Source organism: Typopeltis vanoorti, chromosome 10, assembly GCF_054136105.1.
Source record: "Typopeltis vanoorti isolate ZY-2024b chromosome 10, IOZ_Tvanoo_1.0, whole genome shotgun sequence".
NCBI classification, from domain to species: domain Eukaryota; kingdom Metazoa; phylum Arthropoda; class Arachnida; order Uropygi; family Thelyphonidae; genus Typopeltis; species Typopeltis vanoorti.
This window is the reverse complement of record NC_143558.1, coordinates 101,722,804-101,735,347: the sequence shown is the minus strand read 5'-3', so window position 1 is coordinate 101,735,347 and position 12,544 is coordinate 101,722,804. Positions and strand designations below refer to the sequence as shown.

The 12,544-nt window shown below is 37.5% G+C and overlaps 1 protein-coding gene across 1 annotated transcript in view; it reads right to left on the bottom strand.

Annotated features, from left to right (window-relative positions):
• LOC150102637 (synaptosomal-associated protein 25-like) overlaps nt 1-12,544 on the bottom strand; it is a 175,907-nt gene that overhangs the window by 125,405 nt on the left and 37,958 nt on the right. The gene's annotated exons all lie outside the window — the stretch shown is intronic.

Sequence of the window (12,544 nt, the reverse complement as noted above, 5' to 3'; positions counted from 1 at the left end):
TACACTCCACTTCTCTTCTTCATTCAAGAAATCTTTGTAGTGCTCAAATGATTCAAGCTTTAAGAACTTGTATAATCAATGCCTTAAACAAAATAATCTCATTTCTCATATATGAAACAGGGTAGATGATCCCTCCCCCACCATTACAAACTCCCCCCATTCATAATGTTTCTGCATTATGTCTGTTTCATATAAGCATTTTTATGAGATACTTCAGTTTTCCCTATCATTTAAGATCACGGGGGAAGGGTGATCAACCTAGCTACTTTGCTGAACTCAAGCCATGGAAGAATATGAAATCATGTGTTACAATTTTCTATTTCATTGAATCCAGCATAAGGACCTTCTTACCAAACTACCACATTATGGTTTCTTGCCTGCTCTTTGTAATTAGAATGCCAGTTTACCTGTGGTTATTCATTGCATATTGTGCTGAATCTTTTTCTCTCTCCAGATTTGTTCACCAATGCTTGAATGGACAAATCTAGTGTGGATGAAAACAAGACCTTGGGTACAGTATTCTCATCTGTACTCTTCCTCCTATAAATCGATGAGCTTCTCTCACTAACTTCAAATCCTATCCATAGTTTTATTGATAAATATACACTCCACTACTTTTCTTCATTTCAAGAAAATTTGTGCTTAGATTCAAGCTTCAAAATCTATTCAGTAACCAGTGACTTAAACACTGATCTGATCGCCTTGCCTTTTTTTAGATCTTATTCCCTCCCTTCCAAATACACACACACTTTATTCTTTTTTCTGGGGCTGACTTCCACATCTAGCCTCCTATGGAAACCTATCACATCCATATTTTCAGAAAAATTGTCAGGGTTTCTCTTTGATGTAATTTTGAAAACATCACTTAACACTGCATGCTGGAAAAAACGGGACTCTACTCTACAATCCAAACACTGTTTTGGCCACTTCAAGTTTGCAATAAGTGGTGGTATTACACCAGGTAATGAAACTTTTCTACCACAAGAGGGATGTCTAGTTCCAGAGGTTTGGCATTTCTCTTGAGTGGTATTTACACTACACCTCAATCCCTACCTAGAGTTTCCTTTAGTATGATGGTCCTAATGCTTATTGGCTGGCAGATATATCCAGGGCTACTAACAGACCTACCAACATGAAAGCACAGGCATAGAATGTGGTTGCTGGATACCAATCGCAATAACAGCAATCAGAACATCACTTCCATCAACATTTTAGACCTTAAAGATTTAGCTGTAGACACCATGTTTTCATTCAGTCTTCTTGGCTATTTGCAGAAGAAGAAGAATGTTTATAGGCCCAATGTCTGTGGCATTGATAGACTCAATATGATTAACTTTAAAAAAAACAGGGGGAGGGGGCATTTCCATACCAAAAAATAATAATAAATAAATGAAATAAATTCAAACATGGAAAAACTTTACATTTTACAAATATATACAAATCTCTATTCCAGTCTCAATCACGTCCATATCTAGAGCAAGTTTTACAAAGAAAATTATACTTGAAATGAAATTATATTCTTGTTTTTTTCTTTTATAACTAGGTGCTAATATGGAGGCAGAAGACCACATCAAACTGTCCTAGTATGCAACCCACTTCTTCACAGACATGTATGTTGCCATGCATTATGCAAAGTTCACTACCCAGATCAGTATGACGACGGAAATCAATGTAAAGTGCACATAACCTAGTTATGAAGTTACTTCATGTGCAAATTTTGTTTACTCATGCTTGGGTAAAGGATAAAAACAAGAATTTACTGTCTGATAAAATTCACTCTGTAACCAACTGAAAAAACTTCCTACAATTATCTCTCATTGAGAGTACCTTGATAACATGGCAATACACCATTTTCCTACTTATATATGAAATAAGTCCTACCACTGATTTAGCTCTATTTCCCTTGGTTCAGCTCTTGCAGATGAGACTCAAAGGTCAAAAGCAGTCTGGGTAGTGTTACTTCTCAGTGCATGGCATGTGTCTGAAAGGAAGTGAGCTATGACATCTCCTGGTTCTGTATGTTAGTGGCATAGTTACTTCATGAACAAATGTTTCTTTTCTTTAAAAGGTACCTGTGGCATGACTATAAGCAATAAATTACATGATAACCAGAGCAATTAACTTTAATGAAATGAAAGTACAGATATTTTGTACTACAAATAATAGTACATCATCATCAGAGTAGAAACAAGCAAATCAAAGGAACAGGAATAACAACAGTAAGTGGTTTATCAATTAAAAACTGTTGTCACATGCTAGAAATTAATATTAATAAATATTATTAAAATATTTTCACTATATAATTTAAGGAAATTACAACATACTAGGATATACATTAAAATAATTTTTTTTATTTTTTTATTTTTTAAATATATTTCAATATTTCGGCAATATCACGTTGCCAATTTCAAGAACTTAAGTACAAGACACGTGCATGCAGGCAGAACCAAACAGTAAGTGAGGAAGAAGTAGGAAGCTATTATTTCTCCTAAAGTACTGATGGTGCCCTCTAGTGGGCAATGTTGGTATTCTTGGACGATTGGGCTGAAGGTCTTCTGATGTAGGTTTCCCAAATTTGTTGAGGTTTGGATCGTTTCTTAGGGCCGAAGCTGATTCCATGAAAAGCCTTTCATATCTGTATTTGCTACGGTGTATTATCCTGGCTTTCTTCCACCTTATTTTAATCCAGCACATGGTCAGCCAGACCAGAGTGGCTGTATTGGTGAAACCGGATGTAGTCCTTGTGTTCTGAAATTCTGATATTTGCTGTCCTGCCTGTTTGGCCAAAGTAGGACAGCTTACAGCTGCAAGGGACCTGGTATACACCAGGTAGGTCTAGGGGAGGAGGCTGGTCTGAAGTAGAGCAGATAAGGGATGCCAATTTTTTATATGGTCTGTAACAAGAAGTTAAGTTATGTTTTTTTAGGATTTTTGTGATTTTTTCCGAGGTGCCTCGGATATAGGGTATGGTGATGGATTTAGAGTAATCCTTGTTGTGAGGGGGGGGTGAGGTTATGGTTTACTGGTTTTAATATTTTTTGGATTTTTTTTGGGGGGGGGGGGGTAGTCATTGGCTGAGAAAGTGTTGAGAATCTGGTTTAGTTCTGTGGTTAGGGCATTGTCATTCGAGCAGATAAGTTTAGCCCGGTTGTGTAGTGTGTTAATGACTCCATATTGTTGTGAGGAGGGGTGGTGGGATTGTTGGTGAATGTATCTGCCTGTATGGGTGGGTTTTCTATATACTGAGAAAACCAAGGTTCCATCAGGCTGGCAGGTGACTAGTGTGTCTAAGAAAGGAATGCAGTTGTTTTTTCCTCTTCCAGGGTGAATTTGATTCTGAGGTGTTGGTTGTTTAAGTGTGTTAAGAAGGAGAGGAGTGCATCGGAGCAATGTGGCCAAATAGCAAATGCATCATCTATATAGCAAAGTCAAATGGTTGGTTTTTGTGAGGCAGAGTTTAAGGCTTTTTCATCAAAAGTCTCCATATAAAAGTTGGTCAAGGGTGGGGGAAAGTGGAGAGCCCATGGCTGTCCCCTCTATTTGTTTGTAGAATTTTCCTTGCCAAACAAAATAGCCTGAGTTCATTGTGAACTGAAATAGGGCTGTGATATCAGAAGGAAATTTAGCTTGGATTAGCTCTAAGGATTCTTTGTGTGGGACATTTGTGAATAAGGAGGAGACATCAAAGCTGACCATTATGTCAGTGTGTTTGAGTGTAAGGTTTTCTATGCTGGCTTTGAAGTGAGCTGAGTTTTTTTATGTATGAAGGTGTGTTGCCAGTATAGAGTGAGAGAGCATTGGGCAAATGTTTAGCTAGTTTGTATGTGGGGGGAATCAATGCCATCCACTATGGGTCGTAATGGCACATTTTCCTTGTGAATTTTTGGGAGTCCATAAATACTAGGGGGTATGGAGTTATATGGTTTTAATTTGTTTGCGATTTCCACAGGCCAAGAAGTGACCTTCTTAAGGAGCCTGTGGAGTTTTCTAATTTGTGAGTTGGTGCGACTGTACTCGATAGGGAGGTAAGTGGCCCGATCTAACAATAGAGATTTCAGCTTACCTGTGTAATCTTTTTAGTTAAGCAATACTGTGGCATTCTCTTTGTCAGTTTTGGTGATTATTATTTTCTTGTTTTTCTTTAATTCTAATAGAGCTTTAATTTCTTTACTGGGCATGTTGGTTTTAGGTGGTTTAGCTTTGGTCAGAACACAAGCTACATCCAGTCTAATATCGTTGGCGACGTGGCTTGGAAGGTGTCGAATCCCGCGTTCAATTCGTATCATTATATCTTCAGCAGGTATTCTTCTGGGCGCAATGCCGAAGTTGTGGCCACGTGCAAGGGCGTTGAGTGCCTCAGGTTTCACACTAAGTGATGATGGGTTGACTACCGTTTCAGTAGGAAGTTGCAAAAAGACAGGACAGCAAATATCAGAATTTCAGAACACAAGGACTACATCCGGTTTCACCAATACATCCACTCTGGTCTGGCTGACCATGCGCTGGATACCTGCCATAAAATACGGTGGAAGAAAGCCAGGATAATACACCGTAGCAAATACAGTGTTAAAATGCGAGTCTATTGTTAAATAGTCAGTTTAATCTTATTTTACATTAATTTACTGTTTCTTGAATCTATCCTTTTGCTTACTTAAAACCTTATTCAATCAAAATCCTACCGGCTGCTCTATTGTTATGTCATAATGTCTATTGTTATATTGTCATTCTACCTCTATAATAACTCTCCTTCTAATCTACTGTCGTGCCCTTAAGATATTAATTCAGATCTATCTCCTCTTCAGATATTGGCAAAATTTATATTTTGCTGTGCCAGCCAATATCCTATAACAGAAGAGACTCTTGTTCAGGGAAATATTTCTAAATTCTGAAGAGATACACACAGTTATTTTAACTCACGCTAGCGCTGTGCAGATTCAGTTAGCAGTCGTAGACCGAATCTCACTTAAGCAATTATATCTAAATTCCTTCCCGCCAAAAAGGTTCTATTTCATAAGTGGTGGTTTGAATTCATAATCAGGCATAAACTCAGGTATAAGGTACAAAACATTTATTGGAAAAACGTAAAACAATTACAGTTATGTAAGTTTAAATACTCAATGGATCAAAATTCACTCTAAGTTAAGGGTTATACTAAATCACAATGAATCTGAGTAAGTTAAATCCTTCAATTATGAAAGGATAAGATTAGGTTTAAGCATAATACTACTACTACTATATAATTCCTTTCACAAATTATTCACAGAACACGTATTGAACACTTTCATTAATACTCTATCAATAACTATCTTAATTCAAAATTTCACTTTTAGAAGCCTAGCCATTCACAAATTACTGCCTATTAACAACTCTTCTTTGTTCCACAAGGGCTTAATTAATTCAGTCAAATTCTCACTAAAAGTTCTCTACTAGTGTCCTTTAGTTAATGCACACAAATTTCTTGTTCTTCTAAACGAATTTTAACATAGAACGAAAACTTTTACATTATCTGATCTTTTCAGATTTCATGCTGCCATCTCATGTAGGTCTGAATTACCTTACTACCTATTCTTCGGCCGTCTTTGCGCCTGGCGATGTACTATGCTTTTTCTTCTAATCGTTTGTGACTGTTGCGTGCTGTCTACTGCTCTGCAGGAAACCTTCTCCAATGGGACATTCTGCTAAGGCTCAATTCCATATAGGCCGTCGTATCGTGATCAGCTCCGCTTGAAAATCTTCAAGCATTCTCAAGAAAAGAACCCGCAGTCCGTCATTACCATAGTCGACCCACCGCTATCTCATGAATCCTCCAACCAGCTCCCTAAAACTCTAATCCAGCAACCCAAGATCAAAAGGTCAAAAAGAGGCCCCCTAAAACAGCATGCTTTGTCTTTTATTCGCCCTATTCGGGCGCCCTCTATTCGATGCGGTTTTCACCACACGAACCCCATCGTTCATGCCCCTTGGGTGATCCTACACTCTCCCTAACCTGTCAGGTTACATTATTCTAGGTAGCCGTTCTGACATCATTTTTCTGCGTAGGTATAGCCTCCATCGGTACGCTCGACTAGTACAGATTATACGCGATTATTCCGGATTACTACTTATAATTTCTCTCAGAATTTCGCAATGTACTAGACAGCTTACATGGAATTACAAATAACCTAACAATAACTCTCACTATATGGCACACACGGACTACACATTATTACAAAACATAAAACAATACTTCATAATTATTAGCTGATGTGCAGTTATCTCCTTAATTAGTAGTAGTTATCATGTTAAATCCTGAATAAAGAATTTACTTGTAAAGCTCTCCATTCAGGATCTAACAACAGATATGAAAGGCTTTTCATGGAATCAGCTTCAGCCCTAAGAAACGATCCAAACCTCAACAAATTTGGCTGCATGAGACCTCCTCAAATTTGTGAAACCTACATCAGCAGGCCTTCAGCCCAATCGCCCAAGAATACCAGCATTGCCCGCTAGAGGGCTCCATCAGGACTTTAGGAGAAATAACAGCTTCCTACTTCTTCCTCATTTACTGTTTGGTTGTGCCTGTGTGCACGTGTCTTGTACTTAAGTTCTTGAAAATGGCAACGCGACGTTGCCGAAATATTTAAATATATTAAAAAAAAAAAAAAAAATTTTAATGTATATCCTAGTACGTTGTAATTTCCTTAAATTATACAGTGAAAATGCATAACCAATGTCTAAGCCTTTCCACGAGAATTACAATTATCCACGTAGATGTTATCGCATGTAAAGCACGACATTACGGTAAATTGAAGTTGAAACTATCAAGAAAACTGAATCGTCTCGCCTTCCTGAAGCGCTGCCGGGATAACCAGGTAATCCCTAACTGTGTGAAATTCAAGCACCGTTTCTCTTTACAAATGGCACTTCGTATTTATAACCGTGCCAGCCAAGCCTTACTCAGAGAACAAATTGCTGCAACTTGCCGTTTCCTCAGTGAAGCTAACTCAGCTATACAGGCACTCGAAGATGACCTTTCAAGCACCTTAAGCCACGAAATTTGGTTGATTTTATACGCCATCTCGTGCACTGCAGCAGAGAAAGAATTTAAAAAGTACGAGATCGACACATCAAAAAATTTGAAAATTTAAAAAAGAACATGATCTCGTAACCGCAACTTCCTACTGAACAATAGTTAACCTGTCGTCACTTAGTGTGAAACCTGAAGCACTCGACGCCCTCGCATGTGGCTACAACTTCGCCATTGCACCCAGAAGAATACCTGCTGAGGATATAATGATACGAATTGAATGCGGGATTCGACACCTTCCAAGCCATGTCACCAACAATATTAGACTGGATGTAGCTTGTGTTCTAACCAAAGCTAAACCACCTAAAAAAACATGCCCAGTAAAGAAATTAAAGCTCTATTAGAATTAAAGAAAAACAAGAAAACAATAATCACCAAAGCTGACAAAGGGAATGCTTAACCACAGTATTGCTTAACCAAAAAGATTACACAAGTAAGCTGAAATCTCTATTGTTAGATCGGGCCACTTACCTCCCTATCGAGTGCAATCCCACCAACTCACAAATTAGAAAACTCCACAGGCTCCTTAAGAAGGTCACTTCTTGGCCTGTGGAAATCACCAACAAATTAAAACCATATAACTGATTACCCCTCGTATTTATGGACTCCCAAATATTCACAAGGAAAATGTGCCATTACGTCCCATAGTGGATGGCATTGATTCTCCCACATACAAACTAGCTAAACATTTGGCCAAAGCTCTCTCAATCTATACTAGCAACACACCTTCATACATAAAAAACTCAGCCCACGTCAAAGCCAGCATAGAAAACCTTACATTCAAACACACTGACATAATGGTCAGCTTTGATGTCTCCTCCTTATTCACAAATGTCCCACTCAAAGAATCCTTAGAGCTAATCCAAGCTAAATTTCCTCCTGATATCACAGCCCTATTTCAGTTCACAATGAACTCAGGCTATTTTGTTTGGCAAGGAAAATTCTACAAACAAATAGAGGGGACAGCCATGGGCTCTCCACTCTCCCCCACCCTTGGCCAACTTTTATATGGAGACTTTTGAAGAGAAAGCCTTAAACTCTGCCCCACAAAAACCAACCGTTTGACTTCGCTATATAGATGACGCATTTGCTATTTGGCCACATGGCTCCAATGCACTCCTCTCCTTCTTAATACACTTAAACAACCAACACCCCAGTATCAAATTCAACCTGGAAGAGGAAAAAAACAACTGCATTCCTTTCTTAGACACACTAGTCACCTGCCAGCCTGATGGAACCTTGGTTTTCTCAGTATATAGAAAACCCACCCATACAGGCAGATACATTCACCAACAATCCCACCACCCCTCCTCACAACAATATGGAGTCATTAACACACTACACAACAGGGCTAAACTTATCTGCTCGAATGACAATGCCCTAACCACAGAACTAAACCACATTCTCGACACTTTCTCAGCCAATGGCTACCCCACCCCAAAAATATCCAAAAAATATTAAAACCAGTAAACCACAACCCCCCCCCCCTCACAACAAGGATTACTCTAAATCCATCACCATACCCTATATCCGAGACACCTCGGAAAAAATCACAAAAATCCTAAAAAAACATAACTTCTTGTTACAGACCATATAAAAAATTGGCATCCCTCATCTGCTCTACTGAAGACCAACCTCCTCCCCTAGACCTACCTGGTGTATACCAGGTCCCTTGCAGCTGTAAGCTGTCCTACTTTGGCCAAACAGGCAGAACAGCAAATATCAGAATTTCAGAACACAAGGACTACATCCGGTTTCACCAATACAGCCACTCTGGTCTGGCTGACCATGTGCTGGATTAAAATAAGGTGGAAGAAAGCCAGGATAATACACCGTAGCAAATACAGATATGAAAGGCTTTTCATTGAATCAGCTTCAGCCCTAAGAAACGATCCAAACCTCAACAAATTTGGCTGCATGAGACTTCCTCAAATTTGGGAAACCTACATCAGAAGACCTTCAGCCCAATCGCCCAAGAATACCAACATTGCCCGCTAGAGGACTTTAGGAGAAATAATAGCCTCCTACTTCTTCCTCACTTACTGTTTAGCTGTGCCTGCGTGCACGTGTCTTGTACTTAAGTTCTTGAAAATGGCAACGTGACGTTGCCGAAATATTGTAATATATTAAAAAAAAAAAAAAAATTATTTTAATGTATATCCTAGTACGTTGTAATTTCCTTAAATTATATAGCGAAAATGCATAACCAACGTCTATGCCTTTCCACGAGAATTATTAAACTATTATTAAAACTATAATAGTTTTAATAATAGTTGCAGCTGTAAGCTGTCCTACTTTGGCCAAACAGGCAGAACAGCAAATATCAGAATTTCAGAACACAAGGACTACATCCGGTTTCACCAATACAGCCACTCTGGTCTGGCTGACCATGTGCTGGATTAAAATAAGGTGGAAGAAAGCCAGGATAATACACCGTAGCAAATACAGATATGAAAGGCTTTTCATTGAATCAGCTTCAGCCCTAAGAAACGATCCAAACCTCAACAAATTTGGCTGCATGAGACTTCCTCAAATTTGGGAAACCTACATCAGAAGACCTTCAGCCCAATCGCCCAAGAATACCAACATTGCCCGCTAGAGGACTTTAGGAGAAATAATAGCCTCCTACTTCTTCCTCACTTACTGTTTAGCTGTGCCTGCGTGCACGTGTCTTGTACTTAAGTTCTTGAAAATGGCAACGTGACGTTGCCGAAATATTGTAATATATTAAAAAAAAAAAAAAAAATTATTTTAATGTATATCCTAGTACGTTGTAATTTCCTTAAATTATATAGCGAAAATGCATAACCAACGTCTATGCCTTTCCACGAGAATTATTAAACTATTATTAAAACTATAAGTACATATTAAAATATAGTTATAGTTTTTATAACTATTAAAATAACTATATATTATTAACACAATATATATGGAATTCTTGATGAATGATCTGGATTGTCTTTTCCATTCCTTCATGCTTTTGATCTGGATTGTCCAGTATGTCCATTCATCAGAAATTCCACACATTTTCTTGAGAAAATTAAGGATATTCAAATACGAGAGTCTGATTTGTTAGACCGCTTTGACATTGTTCCCTTATTTATCAACATTCCATTATCTGACATGGGTAATCATTTACTATATGGTGATTACCCTCCTGATATTGCAAAGATTTTGAATTTGTTATAGAATCAGGATAATTCAGCTGGAAAAAACAAGATCAATAGACAAGTTGAACAAACTGCCAAGGGTAGCCCTCTGTCTCCACCTTTGGCAAACTATTTTTTGAGCCATCTGGAAGATACCCTGTTCTCATCCATTCATCCCTAACCCTCTCATCGGTTTCGTTATGTTGATGATGTTTTTGCTGTTTGGCCTCATTCTGAAAAAGAACTTGCCACTTTCCTACAAACAGATCAATAGCCTTCACTCAAACATTCAATTCACCATGGAAAAAGAAAAGGCTGGTAGTTTATAATTCTTGGACATCCTTCTTAGGCACAAAGCCTCTGGTAATTTATCAACCAGCGTTTATTGAAAACCTACCTTTACTGGCAGATACATTCATCAAAAGTCTGCTCATCACACCTTCAAAAAATCGGTTATCAAGTCTTTAATTAATAGAACACATAAGGAGTGATCCTCTCCCTGAAGTTCGCAACAAGAACTTCTCACTATCAAAACGTTAATGTAATTTAATGGTTACAACTCTAATCAAATCCTGCAGATAATCGACTCCTATGTTCCAACACCTCAGGATTCTTCAACAGACAGCAGGGTTCCAATCTCTTATATTTCTGGCATCTCTGAACTGATTGGTAGAATTTTGAAGAAGTATCATCTCATTCCCACATATTTTCCTATCAACAAAATTTCTCATCTGTTGCCATCTACAAAAGACAAACTGTCACCTCTATCATTAGCTGGAGTTTACTAGATGCCTGAATGTAATCTAACATACGTTGGGCAGACAGGCTGTTCTGTGGAAAAAGTAATTAACGAACATCAATATTATATCGAATACAAGATACCTCAAAAGTCTGGTCTGGCACAACACAGTATCGACACTAAACAGGATCCAGTGGGATCAAGCTTGTCTTCTACAGAAAGCAGGTTTAAATATGAACGCCTTTTCAAAGAAAGTTGCAAAGCCCTTTTACAATGGCCAAATCTGAATTGGAACGATTGTCTCTCTCTCTCTCCCAAAAGTTTGGGAGATTCTTATCTTATGTAACCATCAAAAATAGTTCTAATAATATTTTAATAATATTATTTATGATTATAATTTCTAGCATGTGGCAACAGTTTTTAATTGATAAATCACTGACTGTTGCTTATACCTTGTATTCCTGTTCCTTTGATTTGTTTGTTTCTACACACTAATGATGTACTGTTATTTTCAGTATGAAATATCTGTACTTTCATTTCATTAAAGTTAATTACCGTGGTTATCATGTAATTTATTGTTTAAATGTTTCTTTTCTTATGCTTGGTTCAAGGATAAAACAAGAATATGATTTCTTGTTAAACATAATTTAATTTCTAGCAATGTTCAAAATCTCACATATTTTTCCTAAAAAAGAAATTAATCAATCATCGCTTTCCTTGATCACTAGTCAAGGAAACTGATAGCTCAGTTTTTATTTGGGTCGATTGGGAAAAATCTTCTGAAATGCAGCACTTGTGTGCATACATTTTAATTTACTATGTCCAAATTTAGGAGTGAGCAATTTAAGAATCCCTTCTTAATCCTAGATTAAAAATTTCATTATCATTATCAAATTCATCAGTTTACACCATCATGCAAGTTTCAATGTCTGCTTTTTTAAATATTTTACTATACAAAGATAACAATCTTGAGTTGTCCAGTTACTCAAAGTCTCCTGCTCCTGAAGAACTTGAAGCTGACCCCTGCTTTGTATCACACATCCGCATTCCATTGCTATTTATCCTTAGCTTAAAAATTAGCCCGTGTTGAATCTATTCTTAAGGGAGAAAAATGTGTGTCATATTGCAATTGCATTGATCTAACTTTAATCTTTCCTGGTCAAATGATTATCAATCTGAATTCCAATGTTGTCAAAATTTGCAGGAAATTTACACTCATGTCAATCATACTTTATCCAATGTCATGGCTGCTCACATGATGTTTTTAAGATAAGTCTTTGCATATGGATATTTGTAAGAGCTGTCAGTTTTTCTCTGTTCACATACTCTATGATATGCAGATATTTATCCTCAAACTTTACAACTAATTCTGATATACCACTGGGTTATGTTCTTTCACCTACTCTCCTCCTAATATCATCTTTTCCAACTGAGTGCAAATCCAATCCAGTTTACTTAAAGATTACATTTCTTTTTTCTTATTCAAAAAATCTTGAACCATACACACACACACAAAAAAAAAACCATCTGCCTCAAAGGAGATAGTGTTTTTTTTAAGTGAAGTGACCCATTTTAGACACCCTTATAGGC